This window comes from Balaenoptera borealis, assembly GCF_965194805.1.
Source record: "Balaenoptera borealis genome assembly, chromosome: 11".
Classification (NCBI taxonomy): Eukaryota; Metazoa; Chordata; class Mammalia; order Artiodactyla; family Balaenopteridae; genus Balaenoptera; species Balaenoptera borealis.
Window position 1 is genome coordinate 19,279,190 of NC_138868.1, and position 25,754 is coordinate 19,304,943.

The following is a 25,754-nucleotide window of genomic DNA, read 5'->3' on the forward strand; positions in this document are numbered from 1 at the left end:
TAGAAGTTCAGAAAGAGTGGTGGTTACTAATTCCGATATGTTGACAGAAAACAGCATTAATAACTCCCTCCCCCAGGCCAGACACACTGCTGTGTGCATCCAAATTTTGTAATTCACTGGCATCTCATAAAAACCTTGTGAGACAATTAGTGATGAGTTTTATTACCTACAGCTTCAAGAAGGCAGAATGGAGGGGTTGTGAAGAGTGTGTAAGGGGTTTGGAAATAGCTTGCCTGCTCAAATCATGATGCTCCCTCTTACTAGCTGTGTGACTGGAGACCCCTCAATTTCTTCATTTATAGAATGTGGATAATAATAGCACCTTCCTCCTATATTGATGATGAGGATTAAATGAATTAAGACATAAATATATTAGTATAATGCCCAGCACAGTGGTTCTCAAAGTGGTCTCCAGACCATCAGCATCTGCATCTCTGAGAACTTTTTAGAAATGTACATTCTTGGATCCCAACATAGGCATCCTGAATCAGAAACCCTGGGGGTGAGTCTTATTAATATGTGTTTTCACAAGCTCTCCAGGTTATTCTGTTGCTTGCTAACATTTAAAAACCACTGGAATAGGACACTGTAAGTACACAAATGCTAAGGAAAAAGAAAGCTCCCTTTTACGAAAGAAACCAGTTCTGACCTTGTATATTCAGTATTGAAACTTTCCCAACATTTGGATTAATATCAAGTGGTGAAGAGTCAAGAAGCGATGAAATATTGACATTCAGCCCTGTAAAAAGATATTTTTAATAATGGGGTGATAAAACTTGCAAAAAGTAATAGTGAAAAGTTGAGCACAGCATTATATTCACCACATGTGGACTAATTTATTGTCCTCAGGTATGTCAGTGATGATAACAAAAGCTAAAATTTAGCTTAAGCTCTAAGAGTACAGTTTAGGAATAAAATCTCAGTTCCACTATTTATCATCTTACTGAGACTGGATAAGTTATTTACCTTCTCTTTTTCTTCATTTACTCTTTTGCAAGATGAGAATGATAATCATACATAATAGTTTGTTGTGAGAATTAAATGTAAAGTGGAAACTACAGTTCTCAAAAAATCAGTTCTCGAGAAATATTAGTTATTGGGACTTCCCTGGTGGCGCAGTGGTTAAGAGCCCACCTGCCAATGCAGGAGACACGGGTTTGAGCCCTGGTCCCGGAAGAGCCCACGTGCCGCAGAGCAACTAAGCCCATGCGCCACAACTACTGAGCCTGTGCACTAGAGCCCGAGAACCACAACTACTGAACCCACGTGCCACAACTACTGAAGCCCGCGCACCTAGAGCCCGCACTCCACAGCAGGAGAAGGCATCACAATGCCTGCTCACCGCAACGAAGAGTAGCCCCCACTTGCCGCAACTAGAGAAAGCCCACGTGCAGCAACAAAGGCCCAACGCAGCCAAAAATAAATAAATAAATATAAAAACATTTGAATATAAATATATAAAGCAGTTATGTATATCTTGTTTGTTTGTTTTTTGTTTTTTTTCAGTTATGTATATTTTAAGAAAAGAAATATTAGTTATTATTAAGCATGACTTTGTGCTCTATATGAAATCATTTAATCCTCTCAGTAATCACACACAGTAAGCACTGTTCTTATGGTCCTCATCTTGTTGATAAGGAATTGGAGAGTCAGAGATTGAAAAACAAGCCATACCTCTCTCAGCTATTATGTGCTAGAGCCAAGATTCAAACTGTAGGATCTAATTCCAGAGCTATCCACTGAAATAAAGATGGGCAGATAGTTATTGGTATTTCTGACTTCCCCTAGAGCAATAAAGAAAATAATTAGGTCAGGAAGAAACTTGAGAAAGATAAACTCTGAGGCACTGGTCAAGGTTCTCCACGAGGAGAAGATGGCATTGCTTTTTGTCTTTGATACATCCTGTCATGGTGGAGGAAGAATTAGAGACCATTATCTCAGACATTGATATTAAAGAAATAAACAGTGTTGGAGGAGAAAGGAACACCCTAAAGTTGAGGCAAGTATTCCCTTCCTTGTCCTCCTTATTCTTAAAGAGATGAATTAAAGAGGTTACTTTGGATTAGACTTAAGAGCTGCAGTGAGGACAAATTATGTTGTGGGAAGGGTTTGACAAGCCATTTGATTCCTTTAGAAAATCCCCTTCCCCTTTTAAAATATTTTTTTAAGTATCAGGATACAGGTACAATATAAAAGAGAAGATATTTTGAGACTGCAGGGAAGGAGACTTGCCAATATTTTGGGTTTGACACTTGATTAAATCATAGCTCAAAGTCCTTGAGGCCTCACAAGGATATACAATGGGAAAAAGACAGTCTCTTCAGCAAGTGGTATTGGGAAAGTTGGACAGCCACGTGTAAATCAATGAAGTTAGAACAACCCATACATAAAAATAAACTCAAAATGGCTTAAAGTCTTAAACATGAGACATGATACCATAAAACTCCCAGAAGTGATCATGGGCAAGACTTTCTCTGAGATAAATCATACCAATGTTTTCTTAGGTCAGTCCCCCAAGGCAATAGAAATAAAAACAAAAATAAACAAATGGGACCTAATCAAACTTACAAGCTTTTGTACAGCAAAGGAAACCATAAACAAAATGAAAAGACAACCTACACAATGGGAGAAAATATTTGCCAATGACGCGACCAGTAAGGGCTTAAGTTCCAAAATATACAAACAGCTCATACAACTCAACAACAAAAAAACAAACAACCTAATCAAAAAATGAGCAGAAGACCTAAATAGACATTTCTCCAAAGAAGAAGTACAAATGGCCAATAGGCACATGAAAAGATGCTTAACATCACTAATTATTAGGGAAATGCAAATCAAAACTACAATGAGGTACCACTTCACAGCAGTCAGAATGGCCATCATTAAAAAGTCTGCAAATAACAAATGTTGGAGAGGGTGTGGAGAAAAGGGAACCCTCCTACACTGTTGGTGGGAATGTAAGCTGGTACAGCCACTATGGAAAACAATATGGAGGTTCCTCATAAAACTAAAAATAGAATTACCATGTAATCCAGCAACCCCACTCCTGGGCATATATCCAGACAGCACTCTAATTCAAAAACATACATGCACCCCTATGTTCATAGCAGCATTATTCACAATAGCCAAGACATGGAAGCAGCCTAAATGTCCATCCACAGATGAATGGATAAAGAAGATGTGACACATATATGTAGTGGAATACTATCAACCATAAAAAAGAATGAAATAATGCCACTTGCAGCAACATGAGTGCAACTAGAGATTATCATACTAAGTGAAGTCAGTCAGAAAGAGAAAGACAAATACTGTATGGTATCACTTACATGTGGAATCTAAATATGACACAACTGAACTTTTATGAAACAGAAACAGACTCACCTGGAGAACAGACTTGTGGTTGCCAAGGGGGCTGGGTGGGAGAGGGATGGAATGGGATTTTGGGGTTAGCAGATGCAAACTATTATATATAGAATGGATAAACAACAAGATCCTACTATATAGCACAGAGTACAATATTCAGTATCCTATGATAGACCATAATGGAAAAGAATATTTTTTTAAAAAGAATGTATATATATGTATAACTGAATCACTTTGCTGTACAGCAGAAATTAACACAACATTGTAAATCAACTATACTTCAGTAAGAAATAAAAAATAAACAAACAAAAACAAAGCAAACCAAAACCAAAACCAAAACCAAAAAAAGAAAAAAAAGTCCTTGAGGCCTCAAAATTGTGACCCTGAGGCCAAAGCAATGTGGATTTCCTTCTAACTTTGCTTCTGGTTCTGAATAAAGCGTCTGTGATTTTTCTATAGCATATATATAAACCATCTCTATCATGACAATTTCTCCCAGTTCACGATTATATAAAATGCTTGATTCAAGATTATATGGACTTGCTTTAAAAAGAACATATGAGGGCATGAAGCTATTTTTTAGTAGTTGAAATCCATCATTAAATGTAATCCTCACCAGTGTTTTCTGAATTTGAGTTTGATGACGAATGTGGATATGCTGATTTTTCCAAGCAGCACCTCAAGCATTAAGTATATCAGACATCCAGTAAACACATTTTCTATTATTCTTGATAGGTTGTTAATTTTTACGTAAATCAATCATCATAATGACCTGTGTTATTGTGGAATACAAGAAAGATTCACTTCACATTTAGAATACATGTTTCCAGTGGAAATATTGAGAATCTTTTAAAAGGAGGACATTTTCTGTCAAGAGTCAATAATTCAGACAAAAGGTAAAGCTTTATAATTAGCAATATACTAATGATTTTATGAAAATGCCATTTTATAACCTTCACCCACACATAATACACAATTTAATGGACAGTAGTACAATTGACAAGTGGATATCTTAGTGGACCTACTATCTGAGACCATCTTAAAGAATAAGTATAATTCTGACTGAAGTGCCTCCTAAAATTCACACTTTGAGGGAAAGATGAACAAAGAGAGATACTTCTCTGCCTTTATATGAGATAATAGCACTAAAGACAGACTCTGGATGGTAATCAAGTAGGGAAGCCTTGTTTGTAGATTATAAAGTAGTGCCAGCTCCCCAACCCTTAATTATGGTAAGGCTTTACGTGAAAGAATGGGTAAGTAGGTAAGAATTTGGCTGTATCAAGTAAAGCTCAGACAAGTACTACAAGAGTAAGTGAAAAATGAGGGTGCAGACATCTGCTTGTCTGTTGTGATGGTTACATGGCTTAGAGGCTGAGGGTGGGGCTAGGAGAGAAAAGGCTTGGAGGATCCAGACACAGTATAATGATACAACATTTGTTGTACTTGATAAGAATCACTTGTAACTAGCCCATTAATTCTTATCAGGAAACATTTTATTCTCAAGTGTTATGTTGAGCATTTGCCCTGAAATTATGTTTGTACTCTTAATTGGCTTAGAGAGCGCTTTTTTTTTTTTTTCTCATCCCATAAAGGTAAACTTAAGTTTCTCAGCGACATAATCAAACCTTCTCATTTAAGTGTCCTTCAAATTAATGAATTTGATATATTCTGTGGATTCTTTTTTAGCTTCTGTTTTATAAGTACAACATAAATACTCTCTAAAAAAACCATAAATGACATATTTTAATTAGTATGCCAATTTATATTTGAAGATATATTGCTATAGCTAACTGTTTTAAAAACACTATTTTTTTTTACAGTTTTATAAGAAAAAGTCCAATAGCAAAACTATTCAAGAATTCGTATTAAATGCTACCAATTAAGTAACTGCAATGGGAGGTGTTTATTAATATTATTCTGTGATGTATTCATTACTTTCACTACAGAAATATGAGAAATAGCATTAAAAAGAATATTTATAAACCAAATGATGACTTAAAACACAAGCAGTAGACGCTGAGCAGTAGATTGAGAGGAATGGATCGCAGTATAATATGGCATGTAGCAGGATGGACTTCTGAGTCGTGCAGCCCCAGACACTATCTCTTACTAGTTAGATGACATTAAACAACTTTCTTAACTTTCCTGAGCCTCAGTTTTTTCATAGATAATTCTTAGGAGGCTGAGATAATCAACAGAAATCGCATATATAAAATACTTAGCACAGTGCCTTATGCCAGATAAACACTTAATAATACACTTTAACCATTACTATTATTAAACATCACAACTTTACTTGGCAAGCTGCTGCCATGGCTCTGCCCCACTCCTCACCTCCATATTTCCAAACACAAACACACACACACATACACACACACACTTATAATAAGAAGAATGGAAAAAATATAATAACAGTAAGAGCATAATAAAATTAAGAAGAGAAAGCTCTGGACCAAGAACCCAAGGTCCTAGGTTGATACTTAAGTTCTGTCACTGAGTTGTTGAGTCACATTGGATAAAAAATTTTATCTCTCTAGTCTTCAATTTCCTTGCAGTTAAGATGAAAATTTTGGGCTCCCTGTATTTCTTGATTGAATGTTTCAAAAGAAGGTGAAATGATAACAACACTACCTCCAAATGACACAACAAAGGACAAGCAGCCCTGCAATCATTCTTTCATTTGGTGCTTCGTGAAAGGAAAGATAAGTCTTTTTTTTTGTATTATTATCATTTCATTTTTTAAAACTCTTCTTTCTTACTTCATCTTAATAGATTTGTTCCAAACTATGTCTTGTATTTTTATTCCCCTTCCTGACACAACCCTCTGAATTACTTTTTGAAGTTGGACAAGCTTTTTCTGCACAAGTCTCTTTACAATGAGAAGCTGTTTCTCTGTTTGTAAATTTCCAACACAATTCCTCCATATGTAGATAAGCCATAGTTGCCTCTCAGTCTGGATTGCTGCTTCAATTATCTGAATAACTCTTGATCTTCCCAAGCAAAGCTGTTAAGTCTCTGTGCCTTCACTGAAGGTATTTCTTACTGACTTCCTAGGATTCATTACACCTTACTGTATAAGTTTTAATTCAACAAATATTTATTGAAAAGCTACTGTATGTACTAAACACTGAGAACAGAAACAAAAATAAATGAGATATATACCTTTGTTCCTAGAGAGCTTCCTGTCCTAATGAGCAGACAGGAACATAAACAGATAAATTAAACACAATCAATTGAGTATGTGGGTGGCAATATGTATAAGATATAATGGGAGCTGGCATAAGGTAACTCTACATTTAACATTTTAAGAAACTGCCAAACTGTTTTCCAAAATGGCTCTACCATTTTACATTCTCATCTGCAGTATATGAGGGTTCCAGTTTCTCCACAACCTTGACAACATTTTTTATCTGTCTTTTTGGTTATAGCCATCTTAGTGGGCACGAAGTTACATCTCATTGTAGTTTAAATTTGCATTCTCTAATAGTGTAATGATGTTGAGACTATTTGAATGCTTCCTGGCTCTTTGTGTGCCTTCATTGATGAAATATTTATTCAGATCTACTGTCCATTTTTTTAATTGGGTAATTTGAGTTTTAAGATTTAAGTCTTAAGATTTTTTTTACATATTCTGGATACATGTCCCTTATTGGATATGTGATTTGCATATATTTCCCCCCAATCTATGGCCTGTCTTTTTGCTTTCTTGATGATATCTTTTGAAGTGCAGAAGTTACTAATTTTGATAACATCTGATTTGTCAATTTTTTTTCTTAGGTTGCTTGTGCTCTTGGTGTCATATCTAAGAAATCTTTGCCTAACCCCAATACAAAGATCAGCTCCTATGTTTTCTTTTAGGAGTTTTAGAGTTTTAGCACTTACATTTAGCTCTATGATTCATTTTGACTTAACGTTTGTATACAGTTTGAAGTAAAGGTCTAAATTCATCTTGCAAATGTGGATATCTAATTGTACCAGCATGATTTGTGGTAATAATTATTTTTCCCTATTAAACTGCCTTAGCATCTTGCTTACAAATCAATTGACCATAAATGTAAAGTTTATTTCTGAATTCTTAACTCTTTGCCAGTGATCTATGTCTATCTTTTGCAAGTACCACACTGTCTTGATTACTGTAGCTTTGTAGTAAGTTTTGAAACCAGAAAGTTCAAGTCCTACAATCTTGTTCATTTGTTTAAAAAGATTGTTTTGGCCATTCTTTTATGCTGTTTTAGGAAACACTGCTTTATCCTTTAGGCAATGGAAACAATTATTTATATATAGATTATCATCTCTGTCAAACTGTCAGCTTCTTTAGAGAGGGGGGGTTTGTCCTACTCATTGCTCTCTCCATAGCAGCTGGCACATTGTGTAGCCTCAAAAGATATTTGTTGAAGCCATAATATTTACATTATGCAAGGTGACATTATAATTTCTCAGTGTAATTATTTCATATATACTGATGAGATTGGATAGACTGCATTGGAAAGAACAATGGGTTGGGAAATGGAAACCCTGATTCCAGTCCTTCATCTATGATAGACTAGTATTTGACCTTGAGAAAGTGAGGAGCAATTCTGAGTCACAATTTCCACATCTATGAAGGTGACTTTAGTGTTAATTGTTTTCCAGATTAATTGTAATCTTCTGGCTCTAAAATTCTTTTTCTTTTTCAAAGTGACTCCCTCATTTTATTTATTTATTTATTTATTTATTGGCCACACCACACCGCTTGCAGGATCTCTAGTTCCCTGACCAGGGATCAAACCTGTGCCCCCTGAAATAGAAGCGCAGAGTCTTAACCATTGGACCGCCAGGGAAGTCCCTGGCTCTAAAATTCTTTGTTAGTGTAAGATAGCTTTACCAGTGTTAGGAAAAATGATATTTTACTGACCAATTGCTATGGGACAGGTAGTACAATAAAAGGATAAAAGACATGTAAGGGATGATCTGTATTATCAAGGAACTTGTAATCTAGATCAGGTTGTAAGATATACAGATGTAAAATAATGCTTTATTTTCAACATTCATAAACATCATTATTACAGAATATTATACCTTCTTTTCTTTTATGCCTTACCTTTGATATGGACGGCTTCCTTTTACACTGACATTCAGGTATGGAATGTAATTCTGCCAAATTCCAGTTATACCTGGCTAGTCATCAGCATCTTCATTTTAATACATTTTGATTTTTCTTAGTGCTCAAGCTTTGTGGATCAAGCATAGGAATTTAGTTACATTAGCATTCTTTGTTCCTCTGCTTTAACTTATGTGACAGAACAATTATCTCATATGCCATATTTGAGATTTTGGGAATGAGAACAGAGTTGTTTAAATCCAGTGAGTGCATTTCCTCTGCCCTTTGATCAGAAACATTGCATGCAATCTAAAAATGTTAGAGGAAGAGAGAAATGGGATGAATAACCCAAATATAGTATCTTATTTCCGTGATCATTTACTATTACAGCAACCACTTCTCAGAAATCCCAAGTAGGCAGCTCTACTTTCATGGTTTGCATTATGATTTTTCATTTAGTATAAAAGTGGTATTTTAGGGCCTTCCCTGGTGGCACAGTGATTAAGAATCCACCTGCAAATGCAGGGGACACGGGTTCGAGCCCTGGTCTGGGAAGATCCCACATGCCGAGGAGCAACTAAGCCCATGTGCCACAACTACTGAGCCGGTGCTCTAGAGCCTGCAAGCCACAACTACTGAGCCCATGCGCCTAGAGCCTGTGCTCCGCAAGAAGAGAACCCTTCTTGCAATGAGAAGCCCTGCACTGCAACAAAGAGTGGCCCCCGCTCGATGCAACTAGAGAAAGCCTGTGCATGGCAATGAAGACCCAATGCAGCCAAAAATAAAAATAAATAAATAAATAAATAATGAAAAAACAAACCAAAAAAAAGTGGTATTTTAGCCACACAGTCCTGTGGTTTGTTAGAGAGAATATATTTCTCTAAGAGTTTGTGTATGGCATCAGAAATTAGTTACTCTTTAATGAATTTTGAAAAACAAACCTCAGTGGGAGCTATTTAATCTTTCTTCTTCAAAAAGTTATTCTTCTGTGGATGTTCAGCCATAAGGCAAGAGTACTGGAGAGTATAATTGACTAGAAACACAAGTTACAGCAATGCATCAATCCGTATTACCCATGGAGGATAAAATGCAATAAGTGGGATAAACGTTTCATATTCAAACTTCTTCAGAATCAACCTTAATGATAGTAATGACTGCTTCTTCTTTCTATAAGGGAGAGAGTGTAGAGTAATACCCAAATTGCCTTTTCAGTGAAGAGAAATTTGGTATGTTTAATTCATTTTGTAGGTTTTGCCCTAAGGGTTTTACACCACTACCAGGTCTTTTATTAAATTTATTTTCTTAGGTCACTATGGTACAAGCAAAAATTCAAAATCTGTTTTATTTGAGACTCACAGAAAGTTATTTGATATAGATATTTAGTACTGAAATGTTTATTCCCAGAATGTTAGTCCTAGAGTTTTAGGAATGGATTTCAATATCTTTTGTACAAGTTAATAATTTTGCAGAAAGCAAGCCATCTGAGCTATGCTATTATTTTGTAGGTTAATGAATCTTTTATCCATAAAAAGAGCCATCAGAGACTGGCTAAAAGGCTACAGTGAGTTTAAAATTGAAGAAAACTGAAGGGATCTTGGATATCTGACCAATGGAAGAATTGACAAATAGTCAAGGATGTTACATGAAGAGTGACCACAGTGATTTTCTCTAGAACTTCTAAGCACAAAATTTATAACATGAAATCTCTTCATTGCCGTGACCTGTCCTCCCAGAGTGGAAACTTGAGGTTTGAGGGAAGGGAGCAAAGCAAAGAAGCAGCCTATATGGGTGTGCCCCCCCCAAACCAAGACTTACTTTCTTCACCTTCCTCTTCACTTCTAGAGCCTGCTGTGCTTTCAGGAACGTTGGGAAAACCTACAGCTCTAGTAGCTTATCACAGGGAGGAGTATTTAAATAAGTGGAGGTTATAGTGGCACAAACACAGGGAAGCAATGAGGGAAAGGGTTAGATTAGAGATGCGCAAAGCACCATAAGGATGTAAAACTAGGAGGGTTCAAACTTCCGATGGCCACCATGTAAACAGGGATGTGAGGCAGGGTCACACCTGGTTCGTGCAGTGTCTTGGTGTGATTCAGGAAATGAGTCCTTTATTCAAGACCTACCTTTTGGAAAATTTTTGAAGTGAGACAGTTTGTGGCCATCTACAGGAAAAGTATCATAATAAATGTATACATCCCTGATGTCTAAGAAGTAAACTACATTCCTTTAGAGACTGGTAAAATTGTTCCTGGTAATCTCTTAGAATGGAGTAGACAAATTATCTGAGGGATTGGTTCCAACTACTTTATGAGGTGATATTGGAGGTACCATGATGGTTGTTCCACAGGCTACTAGTAGTCTGGGGTACCTCTGGGGTGTTACTATTCTCAGTTTGGAATGGCAGCTATATCCTGGGAGCTCCCTCAAATCTCATAGTAGTACACTGTTCCTATCGTGGTGATAGGATGGCTACCCATAATCAATACGTACATAATAAGACCATGGTAACACTTGTGTCTACTCCATCTTTAGGGATCCTTAGTTTGTATAAAGAGCTCATCGTGTTGACACAACCTGGCATCTATGGGATGGAACAGAGGTATTCAAATTGGAATCCTATATTAGAACTCAAACAAAGGTCTTCTAGAATTCCCCAGCCAAGTTTTCCTTCCAGTGTACCATGTTATGCTTTTCCCAGGGGTGTTTAGGCTTCTTGAATATATCTTGATGTGTTAAGTCAAGTTGGGTGAGAAGCTGTCACAATCCTACTCCTGGAACGTGATGCATGAGCATCTGGATCCTTCCATGCTTTCTGTGCCTTCAGGAATCTTCTGAGAAGGTCTGTCCCGTGGCTTGGCCACTTGAGAATCTGCCCTGTCACTTAGGAAAAAACAGTGCCTCAGTGGGTAGGAACTTGGGACTTGCCTTGTTTCTAAACCACGTACCCTTTCGTATTCATTCTCTTTTCATACCTTTGAAAAGCATATAAGGTATTAGACTAAAAATATCCTGGAAATGGTAGTCATGCTGCATCAAATGTATTCTTGCTGCAGCCAAGTTGATCTTTACACGCGCTAATTAAAATACATCATTCTTCTAGATAAAATCTTTCGGCAGCCTTCCTTTTCTCCTTGAATAGAGTCAAAATTTCTTACTATGGCTTACAAAGCCTTGTCTGGATGCTACAGCCTTTCTTTAACACCCCTCCCCAGGCACCCCACCCCCAAGCCGTTACATTCACAAATATCCCAGCTAAGCAAACTGGATAGACACTCCCTCTAGGCCTCTTATTTCTCTCCTCCAATCTTTCTGTCTTCCCTTCCTTCCTCCCTGTCTCCTTTTTTGTTTCCCTTAAAAAACAAATGTTCATTATAAACACAATGGAACACTGAAACAATTGCCACTGATGAAACAAATGATCTTGGAGAAAAGCGTATAGTCTTTAAGATTACCCCCAGAATGCTGTTCATTTTTCATCCCATTCATTGCTACTGATTAAAGTCTGACTGATGACTTGTCTCCTGGCTTCTATGATGGGATTGATGTCTTTATATCTGCTTTAGATTACTTCATGCTTATTTATTGTGTATGTACTTTTTTCCCCTTTGAAATAAAAGAATAATATCAAGATTTAATGGTGCTTGAATCACATTATCATCCTTGACCTGAGTGGCTTGGAGTAATAAGGTGAAGGACCATAAAATGGGAAAGAATATTAATCATCTAATTTTTGAAAAAATAGAATTCTGTACTTTGCATATTCATTCAAGCTAGAGTGCCCTGGGTATGTTGTATGGTCAATTAGAGTTAGAGTTAACTTGAGCAACCGCTAGAATACTAATTCCATGAGGTCAATACTATATTTTATTAATCTTTTTGTCCCTGATATTTCACAGAGGGTACTGTCCTTAGTGGGCTCTCATTAAATATTGAGTAAGCGACCATGTACATAGTGAAGAACAATGTAGCATAGAGGGAATCAGCATATGTGTTTGGGTTTTAGGAGTAAAAATAAATTGTTCTCCTCTTCTCACTCTGAGGTCTGAAACGGTTGAAAAACCAAACATTGGAGTCAGGTAAAAGATTAAATATCAGGTTCAATGCTAATAAAACTAATTCTGAGAATATTTCTTGACCTACAATCAAAGTGCGATTTCCTAATATAAACCCTGCACCCCTGAACTAAAAAACTTAGATAGTCTGTCAGAGATATGACTACATCGTTCTCGTCTCCGTTCCAACCCAACTCCTGTCTCTACCCCAGGCCTGGGGACAGGCTCTGCCTCTGTAGGAGAGAAAATGTTAAAAAAACTTCTGAGAAGACAGGTCAACCTGAATGAAATTTCAGTGTACTGAGCTACAGGGGCCATGTTCCTTTTCTCTATCTCTTCATCAGCTAAGTCATTCCTCCTCCCAGGGAGAAGAGTTCTGGTGAAAGAAACCTTACGTGTTCCTTTCCATCTAGGAAATTCTTTCTTCTCATGAAAACACAGGAAGTAGGCATTAAGTATTCACATTTTCCTCTTCAAAAGTTGGATAAAAAGGAAATCTGAAACTTCTTAATGGACTTAGAGGAAGATATCAGAGAAAGGTCAAAGTTGTATTTTAAGGCTTGAAACTCAGCCTTTAAGCTTTAAACGAGCTACACAGAAGAAAATAAGAGCCACTTGTCACAAGCTCTATAATTATTTTTTACCTATTTTTTAAAAATTATTTATTCAATAAATCAATATCTACTGAATATCTACTATGTGGCAGTTACCGTTCTAGGTAAGAGGGATGGACCTTTAAACAAGAGAGAGATACATCTTGACCTTGTATAGACCTTACATTTCAATGCAGAAAACAGAAAATAAAGGCAAAAAGAGAAAAAAAGTACATAATATAAACTAAATAATGAAAAGTACATTAAGTGCTGTGAAGAAACATGAAGTAGTGTAATAAGTTAAGGAATGATAAGAAGTAGATAGCTATTAACATGGGATCATTGGAGAAGGATTCTCTGAGAACATGATATCTGTGTAGGAACCAGAAGGAAATGAGGAAGCCAATAAAGCAAAGTTCCAGGCCAGGGCGTTCCAACCAGAGCTTATAGCACGTGCAAAGGTCCTGAGGCAGAAACTAGCTTGTGAGGGGAATGTGGCTAATTAGGAATGAATAATAGGTTCTTTAGAAATAGGAAAAGAGTAAGGTCTGGTACTTCGGATTTTTTTTTTTAACATCTTTATTGGAGTATAATTGCTTTAAAATAGTGTGTTAGTTTCTGCTTTATAACATAGTGAATCAGCTATACATTTACATATATCCCCATATCTCCTCTGTCTTGCATCTCCCTCCTGCCATCCCTATGCCACCCCTGTAGGTGGTCACAAAGCACCAAGCTGATCTCCTTGTGCTATGCGGCTGCTTCCCACTAGCTATCTATTTTACATTTGGTAATATATATAAGTCCATGCCACTCTCTCACTTCGTCCTAGCCTACTCTTCCCCCTCCCTGTGTCCTCAAGTCCATTCTCTACATCTGTGTCTTTATTCCTATCTTTCCCCGAGGTTCTTCAGAAACTTTTTTTTTTTTTTTTTAGATTCCATATATATGTGTTAGCATACAGTATTTGTTTTTCTCCTTCTGACTTACTTCACTCTGTATGACAGACTCTAGGTCCATCCACCTCACTACAAATAACTCAGTTTCATTTCTTTTTATGGCTGAGTAACATTCCATTCTATATATGTGCCACATCTTCTTTATCCATTCATCTGTCGATGGACACTTAAGTTGCTTCCATGTCCTAGCTATTGTAAATAGAGCTGCAATGAACATTGTGGTACATGACTCTTTTTGAATTATGGTTTTCTCAGGGTATACGCCCAGTGGTGGGATTGCTGGGTCATATGGTAGTTCTATTTTTAGTTTTTTAAGGAACCTCCATACTGTTCTCCATAGTGGCTGTATCAATTTACATTCCCACCAACAGTGCAAGAGGGTTCCCTTTTCTCCACACCCTCTCCACCAATTATTGTTTGTACATTTTTTTGATGATGGCCATTCTGACTGGTGTGAGGTGATACCTCATTGTAGTTTTGATTTGCATTTCTCTAATGGTTAGTGATGTTGAGCATTCTTTGATGTGTTTGTTGGCAATCTGTATATCTTCTTTGGAGAAATGTCTATTTAGGTCTTCTGCCCATTTGTGTATTGGGTTGTTTGTTTTATTGATATTGAGCTGAATGAGCTGCTTGTACATTTTAGAGATTAATCCTGTCAGTTGCTTCATTTGTAAATATTTTCTCCCATTCTGAGGGTTGTCTTTCATCTTGTTTATGGTTTCCTTTGCTGTGCAAAAGCTTTTAAGTTTCATTAGGTCCCACTTGTTTATTTTTGGTTTTATTTCCATTCCTCTTGGAGGTGGGTCAAAAAGGATCTTGCTGCGATTTATGACATGGAGTGTTCTGCCTATGTTTTCCTCTAAGAGTTTTATAGTATCTGGTCTTACATTTAGGTCTTTAATCCATTTTGAGTTTATTTTTGTGTATGGTGTTAGGGAGTGTTCTAATTTCATTCTTTTACACGTAGCTGTCCTGTTTTCCCAGCACCACTTATTGAAGGGGCTGTCTTTTCTCCATTGTATATTCTTGCCTCCTTCATCAAAAATAAGGTGACCATATGTGTGTGGGTTTATCTCTGAGATTTCAATCCTGTTGCATTGATCTGTATTTCTGTGTTTGTGCCAGTACCATAGTGTCTTGATTACTGTAGCTTTGAAGTATAGTCTGAAGTCTGGGAGCCTGATTCCTCCAGCTCCGTTTTTCTTTCTCAAGATGGCTTTGGCTATTCGGGGTCTTTTGTGTTTCCATACAAATTGTGAAATTTTTTGTTCTAGTTCTGTGACAAATGCCATTGGTAGTTTGATAAGGATTGCATTGAATCTGTAGATTGCTTTGGGTAGTATAGTCATTTTCACAATGTTGATTCTTTGGTACTTTGGATTTTAAAACAAACAAATAATAAGATTTTTTATTTTTTCCTGAAGATAGTGGAAAACCACTAAAGGTTTAGAGCATAAGAGTAAAATGATCAAATGTAGTTTTTAAAAACCTCACTGGATAATGAGGTGGATGGAGTTAGAGTCCGTCATACAGAGTGAAGTAAGTCAGAAAGAGAAAAACAAATACAGTATGCTAACACATATATACGGAATCTAAGGGAAAAAAAAAAAAAAAAAGGCCATGAAGAACCTAGTGGCAAGACGGGAATAAAGGCACAGACCTACTAGAGAATGGACTTGAGGATATGGGGAGGGGGTGGGGTGAGATGTGACAGGGTAAGAGAGTGTCATGGACATATATACACTACCAAATGTAAAATAGATAACTAGTGGGAAGCAGCCGCATAGCACAGGGAGATCAGCTCGGTGCTTTGTGACCACCTAGAGGGGTGGGATGGGGAGGGTGGGAGGGAGGGAGATGCAAGAGGGAAGAGAAATGGGAACATATTGTATATGTATAACTGATTCACTTTGTTATAAAGCAAAAGCTAACACACCATTGTAAGGCAATTATACTTCAATAAAGATGTTTAAAAAATAAAATAAAATAAAATAAAAACCTCACTGGATGCTTTCAGTAAAATGGCCATATCAATTCTAGAATGGAAGCAGCAAGACTCCATTGAGATAATTATCTAGGGGAACATAAGAGGACTTTAATAAGCATTTACGGACATATAGTCATATGATATGCTATTCAAAGGACATGTTGTTTTTAGGGGAGCATGTAGAGAAATCATGTAAAGCAGAAATGAAGGGCAATAAGTACACATATTCTGCTTCTAAGTATTTAGAGTGGAAGAAAGAGAGAAAAGCAAGGAAGAGAGAAAGAGAGAAAAGGAAGGAAGGAAGGGAGGGAGAGAGGGAGGGAGGGAGGGAGGGAGAAAAGGAAAGGAAGGAAGAAAGAAACAAAGAAAGAGAGAGCATGCCCAGAGATATTACTAAGAATTCAAGGCAATTGATCATCAAATAGTTGATGTGCTCCCACCATAAATATGATGGCATTTTGATTGGCTCACAAGTTATTGCTGCAGGTTGGACTCATTCTCCAAACAAAGTAATAAAGTATTACCTTTTAGAGTTATATTCAGGCATGTTGTTGATGAGAAAAAAGTCAGGTTAGGTATTAGATCTGCCTCTGGATACCTGTATGAGTTTTGGATAAACCTCTTAATCATCCTTTCTTTCCTGTGAAAGATGGATGGGAAAATGATTGAAGAACAGAGATGTACAGAATTTGATTGAGGTGAAATGGTTTTGCAGAGCTGATTACATACTCCAGAGGCACTTGGATAAATAATAATCACTGTTATTAACAGATTACCCCTATGGATACATACATACATCACAGTAACATAATACCACTAGTAATCACTGTTTACTCAGACACATTCTATGTTCTAGAAACCGATGAAATACTTTGCATAAAATTTCACAGAGAACTCCAGTCACACTTACCTGTTCTAGAATTGAAAGAACATCTTTTAAGTTATTTTCATGCTAATGCAAAATGTATTTCATCATTGCAAGTATGTGACATGAGGTATCTCAGTAAGCATCATTCTGATGCCATCTGATCCACTGCTTTACTAATGATAGGTCTGGCTGTCAGCATGTTCAGTAATTTTGTAGTTAGACTAAGCAGCAGGATGTTAGACTGAGTCATGCATAAATACAACAGTGGACAGTGTACTTGGTTAGGAACGTGAGGGAGTCATTCAGCATTGACAGAATGAATTGATTAGAGGCAGCTTCATTCTCTTCCATCTTCCAGCTGTTATCCTTCAATAAATCTCAGAGTGCAGTGGCTCTAGAGAATGCCCAACATGACTCTCTCTGGATTCAGAGAGGCCATACCATAACCTCTTAAGGAAATTAGCTGAGTTGAGATGTGGATCATTCACTCTACAAATATCTGTCAACGTGTAATGGTGATTGAGCGTCCCTGGCACAAAGCACTGACCAGGCACCGTGAGGAATTCAAAGAAAACAAATAATAGTAATGTGGGGTAGAAAGCTTCCTTTCTCATGGGCTGCTTCCTCTGGGACTCATTCTTCTTGAATACCTCATGTCACTAAGATAGCAGACATCAGTGTCTGAGTGAGCTCAGATGTGTTTTTTTTTTTTTTTTTTTCCCTAACAAATGGAATTGGGTTTTATTTTATTTTATTTTTTAATTTTTTAATTGGAGTATAATTGCTTTACAATGTTGTGTTAGTTTCTGTTGTACAATGAAGTGAATCAGCTATATGTATACATATATCCCCTCCCTCTTGGACCTCCCTCCCACCCCCCCATCCCACCCATCTAGGTTGTCACAGAGCACCGAGCTGAGCTCCCTGTGCTATACAGCAGGTTCCCACTAGCTAGCTATTTTACACATGGTAGTGTATTTATGTCGAACCTAATCTCCCAATTTGTCCCACCCTCCCCTTCCCACCCTGTGTCCACATGTCCATTCTCTGCGTCTATGTCTCTATTCCTGCCCTACAAATAGGTTCATCTATACCATTCTTCTAGATTCCACATCTATGTGTTAGTATACAATATTTGTTTTTCTCTTTCTTGCTTACTTCACTCTGTATGACAGACTCTAGGTCCATCCACATCTCTACAAATGACCCAATTTCGTTCCTTTTTATGGCTGAGTAATACTCCATTGTATATATGTACCACATCTTCTTTTATAAATGAAAGATTCTTATCATAAAGTTAATTAGGTTGAACTATACAAAAATGGCAACATCCACACATTTTTGCTGTATAAAAATTGCGAATATTTTTATGAGTCAACCTAATAGTATATTTTCATTGTAGAAAAAGAGAAAATATTTGAAAGAATTGAAGATGGAGAAAATATTTAAAATCCTCCCATGCAGAGACTTCTATTATAATTATATTTGCATATTTCATCCCAGACTTTATTTTATGCATTTAATGCAGTTTTGATAATACTTTATTGGCAATGTTTTGTCCACTCATTTATTACTCCTTGATTTCAAATTCTGGCTAACAGTTTTCCAGCTCTGAGAAATTGTGTACATTACTAAGCGCATCTGTACAATAAGGTTGAATGGATCTAATTCATAGGACATTTATGGGACCTAAAAGAGGTAATACATGGAAAGTGCTTAGAACATGCCTAGTACCTGGTTAGTTTTCAAAAAGAAATGTTAACTATTAGTATTAAAATGGAACAAATATGTATCTGTTATTACAAACTCTTAAAAATCATATTTAATGACTACATGATATAATAACTCATTATATGAATGCCTCTGTTTATTATACTCTTATTGTAGGCCATCTAGTTTTTTTCCCCAAGTTTTGCTCAAATAGTACCCAAGTTACACTTTCTCATTTATTGAGAATAACAGTGAGACTTGTGCATTGTCCATAAAGGAGATATAGCTTGAAGAATGGCCCTAAGGAATTCCACTTCTTTCTATTCCAAAAGGATGGGAAGAGTAAGACTTTTAGAATTAGAAATTCCTGAATTCAAATTCTGTCTGCCCCTTACTCGCTGGGTGTCATTAAGACAATTGTTTAACCCTGTAATCCACAAGCAACTTGTTCACTGTTGGTGTTAGTAGTGAGCCCATGATAAAAGTGATTCTCATTACTAATGCCAGAGGGACATTATTAAGAGGCATTGTCTTCCATTTAGTGGTCTTTGTTTCTCTGTGTAAATGAAATTTATCAGAAGGACTAAGCTGCACCTCCTGCCTATATAGTAATGCCAATAGTTCTCCTGATCTGGAAGGTTAACCCGTGTGCATCTCAACTTTCACCAACACAAAGGGTCCTCAGTGACAGCTGGACACCCGTGGTCTATTCTTTCTTGTGCTGCAGTGTTAGTGGTTGACTAATGTTTATCACTAAGTGGCAGGTGTCCAGGGCAGAGTGGCTGCAATGGTCAGTGGTAGAAAAGTTCAACTGGGTTAAGTTTGCTCTGTGTCCTCAGAGATGTGGTATTTCTTATTGTTTGACGACTATCAAGTGCATAGATCTTTTTGAGGCTAAAATTATGTTCGTTTGTCTAATTTAAAACAGCAGTGCATCTTCATTATAAAGAAATTTGAAAGAGATAAGTAATAATAAAAAACAACAAAACAGAACATATAATTCCTTCCCTTACCCCAGAAATGAAGACTGTGAGATGTGCACACCTTCATGGTTAATTTTTCTGGATGGTGTTCTTTTCTCCCTCTGTCCCTCCCTTCCCCTCCCTACCTGCCTCCCTCTTTCTCATATCATACATACTCTTGATATGTTTGTTCATCTCCCTGTATAATTCATATTATGCACATTCTTCTTACACTAGATTCTTACTTAACGATATATAGCAAACATCCTCTAAGCCAATTAAGTTGAAAATTATCAATTAATTAGCCAATTAACTAAATGGTTCTGCATATACTTGCAGTATTATTTTTAATGGCTAAATACTATTTCTTTAAATACAGGTAGCAGAAAAGTTCCTATTATTGGACATTTAGCCTGTCCATGAAAACATTTTCTTTGGAATATCAACATTCAATTCTTATAATTAAATTTTGTTTCCATTCATCTTATTAATTGCAAATATTCGTATCTACTAGCACAGTATTTATATTTCCAGGGATCACTTCTAAATGTATAATGTTTATTGCATGGTTATTATTAGTCGTATTTCTAAAAATTAGAAGTATATAATTTCTTTCATTATCCCTTTTGATTTTGATGAAACATCTGTTGTTGTTTTAACATAATTTGCAGTCGATTCAGATGGTGGATGAATAAGGAATTAGTAGTTTACAAGAAATAGCTAAAAATCTATGATCCAAACATTGTAAGTTACATGTCAGGTATACAGCTGGGGATATTAGATGCTGTATTAAGAAAAGGCAACATTAAATCAACTGACTCCAAGCCAGGCTTCTTTGTAAAAATGCACCAATATTTTTTAATTATTGTAGATTTAACAGTCTGAACTACACTTATGTTCGAATAGAAGATTGCTTGAGCAATGATCCTGTGAAAGCTGGCCTTTACATTACCTGAGATTAATGGTCAGTTCCTTGGTTAATGTCCTGAGTTTTCTGGACCAAAGAAAAAGTCATCTGTACTCTTACTCACCAGTCATTAACTGGAGTAATGATGGATTAGGTGAAAGCATCATTGCTGCTATGACAATAATTGACACTTTTAAGAGCTATCTTGCTTATTTTATTTTTCTTGATTGTTTACTTTAGGTTACTCATCAAGTGGCCGTTTGAAATAGCTGCTTATTTTTAGCTCCATAATTACCAAATGTCATTTATTAGCACATAGACATATAAACCTACACATTTAAATTCTTGTGTACAGAAAGCAAATGAGAAACTATGTAAACTCTATAGTGACTGGATCTAGGATGTAATTATTCTTTGTATGTGTGGATTCCAAAAATATTTTCTGAGCCAGTATTAAATCCTAACAGAAATATGGGATTTTATGTCCGGCATATGTGTACTTGTACAAGGGATGGTTGTATAACTAATTTCCAAGACGTATGTATGTGAGATTGTTTTTGTAGGGAGCCAGATTGTTAACACGTAGCTTGGAAATAACATGAATCCTTTAAATAGCTTCCTATGTTTTTGTTATTTAAAATCCAAAAGAGATAAAAAAAGAAGTTGGTTTCTTATCTAGACTCTTCTGCTAATCAAGTCCTCTAACAAAGGTTCAGTAGTATTGGAGACAATCTCCATTTTATGAATAGTCTCCTTCGGGACTTAACTTGGGTCATAGTGCAGTTTTTTCTCATATCTCATTTTCCTCTCTGACCTATTTAAATTATTACTTGTTTAGACTTTGGGAAAAATAAGTAAAAAATTACTGCCCTCTTTAAAATCACTGTTTAATTTTATTTTTCCTTTTCTTTTTCTCCTCAAGTTATCAACTTGGTGGTGAAGCGTGGTTCTTAAGCCAAATGTTAACCCTAAAGATAATCCTACTGCCTCAGTATCCTGTAAACTGTTTTCATTCTCCCAAAGAGGCCACTTAGTGGCTGTTTATTAGGAAACTGGTTTAGGTAGTAGGTGCTATCAGTGACTATAGAATAGACAAATGACAACTACCATTATTTATTGATAGTGTGATAAATGCCAAAGCATCGTATTAGGCATTTTACATATAATCTTCTTCAATTTTTACTGAAAGCCCCCCAGGAGATAGGCATTATTGTCCAATTTTTAGATTAAAAAAACAAAAATCAGAATTATTTAACTATTCACTTTAGACTCAGGCCTTGGTCAGCTCATTACTTTTTTTTTTTTTCGGCCACGCGGCAAGTGGGATCTTAGTCCCCCCACCAGAAACCAAACCCACGCCCCCTGCAGTGGAAGCTTGGAAGCTCAGAGTCTTAACCACTGGACCGCCAGGGATTTTTTACTTACTAGATGAGCTTGATCAAATTACTTCTCTGGGCCTCGAATTATTTGTTGTCAAAGGATAATAGAATATGCATATCATAAGGTTTCTAGAGAGATGAAAAGAAATAATGTTTCTAAAGGATACATAATAATAACTAAGTGGTTGGTATTAATACCCCAAATCACACTTCTCTTTAGTTTCTAGGAGTGGACCACAAACAAACTCATTTTATCAGAGAACTCATTAATTCATCATGGAAGCTCTATAAAGGAAAATTTGAAGACGGTGTACTATGAGTATTCTGGGACATAATAAGATGCATGTAGGCATGGTGATGTAAATTCATGGGGATTTTCAATAATTGATGAATTAAATATGATTATAGATTGTGAGAGTAATGAAGGTAAATTTGGTTATATAAATGATTGTTTTCTTCTATATTCTTCTTTTTCTTATGTAATTAACTTTTTCCTTTTAGATAATGAAACAATGCTCTCAGTTTCTTTGTTTTGTTAGTATACCTCACACAGTACTAGGATATTAAGTGCCCATTATATAATTATGATAAAGTGCCTTTAAAGGGTGTCTCTGGACCACAGATACCCTGTATGCAGAGAAGATCAACATAGACCGGAGACTGCTGTCCTTAGAAAGGCTTGTTTGTGAAGTTGACTCTTCACTGGTGCCTAAACTTGGATTTTGGGAGAATGCCTACCATTCTCAGAATTGAGAGTGGCTCATTGCAACTAAGTGAACAAACAATATGGTTTGTGTTGAACACCTGCTTTCTTTTTATGAGTCTGGAATTTTGGTACATGCCAGGCAGAAGGTGCCTAAGTAGTCAGCCCCCAATAAAAACCCCAGGCACTGAGGCTCTAGTGAGCTTTCCTGGTAGATGGCATTTCACATGTGTTGTCAAAATTCACTGCTAGAGTAATTAAGCACATACAGTGTGAACCCACTGGGAGAGGAATCTTGGGAGCTTGTCTTTCATTCCTTCTCGATTTGGCTCCGTGTGCCTTTTGCCTTTGCTGATTTTGCTTTGTATCTTTTTGCTATAATAAGTCACAGCCATGAGTATGACTATATGCTGAGTCCTCTTAGTCTTCTTAGCAAATCACTGAACGTGGCAGTAGTCTTATGACCCCTGAGACACCCTAGATAAAGAACCATCAAGATGTCTGAATCTGCGCACCCACAGCACCTCTAGGAAATGGTAAACCTTCAGGTCATTAAAAAAAGAGGATAGGATTGGAGTGAGGTGAGGTGGAGGAAGTGGGGTGTGTGATAAAAAAGTGAGAGAACATAAGCTATGAGGTAGAGAGGATAATTGGAGATAGAAGGAAGGAGAAGGTTAATAGTGCCTTTGAATGATTAAATAATTATCTCTTCTTCCTCTAACTTGTTTCAGAGCCAATTGAGAAATAAGGCAAAGGCAGAATGTGGAAGCCAGATTACTATCTTTATTATTTATAAAGACTGTGTTTTACTTTATAAAGGCATAATTATTGAACTCCCAATGGGTTTGCTATTAGAATTAGAAAAATTTACCTATCCTAAGGGGTTACGTATGGCTTATTCTGTCATGTCCTTCAGTTATTCTTATGAGTTCTTTACTAACAAACACAAGGAAACACCAGTAATGGAGAAAAATATCACTTAATATTAGAGACTGTGGCAAATAGGGGGACTGATGATTATTTCAAGTGCTCTCCAATTACTAAGCAAGATACAAGAGAAGTAGAGTCCAGTGATGTGGAAGGTTTTTTTGTTTGTTTGTTTTGTTTTTTTAACATCTTTATGGGAGTATAATTGCTTTACATTGTTGTGTTAGTATCTGCTGTATAACAAAGTGAATCAGCCATACATATACATATATCCCCATATCCCCTCCTTCTTTTTCTTTTTTTTTTAACATCTTTATTGGAGTATAATTGCTTTAAAATGGTGTGTTAGTTTCTGCTTTATAACTAAGTGAATCAGCTATATGTATACATACATCTCCATATCCCCTCCCTCTTGCGTCTCCCTCCCACCCTCCCTATACCACCCCTCTAGGTGGACACAAAGCACCGAGCTGATCTCCTTATGCTATGCGGCTGCTTCCCACTAGCTATCTATTTTACATTTGGTAATATATATAAGTCCATGCCACTCTCTCACTTCGTCCCAGCTTGCCCTTCCCCCTTCCCGTGTCCTCAAGTCCATTCTCTACATCTGCGTCTTTATTCCTATCTTGCCCCGAGGTTCTTCAGAAACTTTTTTTTTTTTTTTAGATTCCATATATATGTGTTAACATACGGTATTTTTCTCCTTCTGACTTACTTCACTCTGTATGACAGAGTCTAGGTTCATCCACCTCACTACAAATAACTCAATTTCGTTTCTTTTTATGGCGAGGTAATATTCCATTCTATATACGTGCCACATCTTCTTTATCCATTCATCTGTAGATGGACACTTAGGTTGCTTCCATGTCCTAGTTATTGTAAATACAGCTGCAATGAACATTGTGGTACATGACTCTTTTTGAATTATGGTTTTCTCAGGGTATATGCCCGGTGATGGGATTGCTGGGTCGTATGGTAGTTCTATTTTTAGTTTTTTAAGGAGCCTCCATACTGATCTCCATAGTGGCTGTATCAATTTACATTCCCACCAACAGTGCAAGAGGGTTCATTTTTCTCCACACCCTCTCCAGCATTTATTGTTTGTACATTTTTTTTTTGATGATGGCCATTCTGACTGGTGTGAGGTGATACCTCACTGTAGTTTTTTTTTTTACTTTTTTTTTTAAACATCTTTATTGAAGTATAGTTGCTTCACAATGGTGTGTTAGTTTCTGCTTTATAACAAAGTGAATCAGCTACACATATACACACGTTCCCATATCTCCTCCCTCCCGCATCTCCCTCCCTCCCACCCTCCCCATCCCACCCCCCCAGGTGGTCACAAAGCACCGAGCTGATCTCCCTGTGCTATGTGGCTGCTTCCCACTAGCTATCTATTTTACATTTGGTAGTGTATATATGTCCATGACACTCTCTCACCCTGTCACATCTCACCCCTCCCCCTCCCCATATCCTCAAGTCCATTCTTTAGTAGGTCTGGGTCTTTATTCCCATCTTGCCACTAGGTTCTTCATGACCTTTTTTTCCCCTTAGATTCCGTATATATGTGTTAGCATACTGTATTTGTTTTTCTCTTTCTGACTTACTTCACTCTGTATGACAGACTCTAACTCCATCCACCTCATTACAAATACCTCCATTTCATTTCTTTTTATGGCTGAGTAATATTCCATTGTATATATGTGCCACATCTTCTTTATCCATTCATCCGATGATGGACACTTAGGTTGCTTCCATGTCCTGGCTATTGTAAATAGAGCTGCAATGAACATTTTGGTACATGACTCTTTTTGAATTATGGTTTTCTCAGGGTATATGCCCAGTAGTGGGATTGCTGGGTCGTATGGTAGTTCTATTTTTAGTTTTTTAAGGAACCTCCATACTGTTTTCCATAGTGGCTGTATCAATTTACATTCCCACCAACAGTGCAAGAGTGTTCCCTTTTCTCCACACCCTCTCCAGCATTTATTGTTTCTAGATTTTTTGATGATGGCCATTCTGACCGGTGTGAGATGATACCTCATTGTAGTTTTGATTTGCATTTCTCTAATGATTAATGATGTTGAGCATTCTTTCATGTGTCTGTTGGCCATCTGTATATCTTCTTTGGAGAAATGTCTATTTAGGTCTTCTGCCCATTTTTGGATTGGGTTGTTTGATTTTTTGTTATTAAGCTGCATGAGCTGCTTGTAAATCTTGGAGATTAATCCTTTGTCAGTTGCTTCATTTGCAAA

The 25,754-nt window shown here is 36.7% G+C and overlaps 1 protein-coding gene and 1 long non-coding RNA gene across 11 annotated transcripts in view; one reads left to right on the forward strand and one right to left on the reverse strand.

Annotated features, from left to right (window-relative positions):
- LRRC4C (leucine rich repeat containing 4C) overlaps positions 1 to 25,754 on the forward strand; it is a 1,238,963-nt gene that overhangs the window by 344,834 nt on the left and 868,375 nt on the right. The gene's annotated exons all lie outside the window — the stretch shown is intronic.
- LOC309606607 lies at positions 1,485 to 24,670 on the reverse strand. The gene is made up of 2 exons (XR_014231986.1): positions 16,053 to 24,670; positions 1,485 to 15,542 (listed from the first exon to the last, which is right to left on the reverse strand). It is a non-coding gene; the product is annotated as an uncharacterized lncRNA (long non-coding RNA).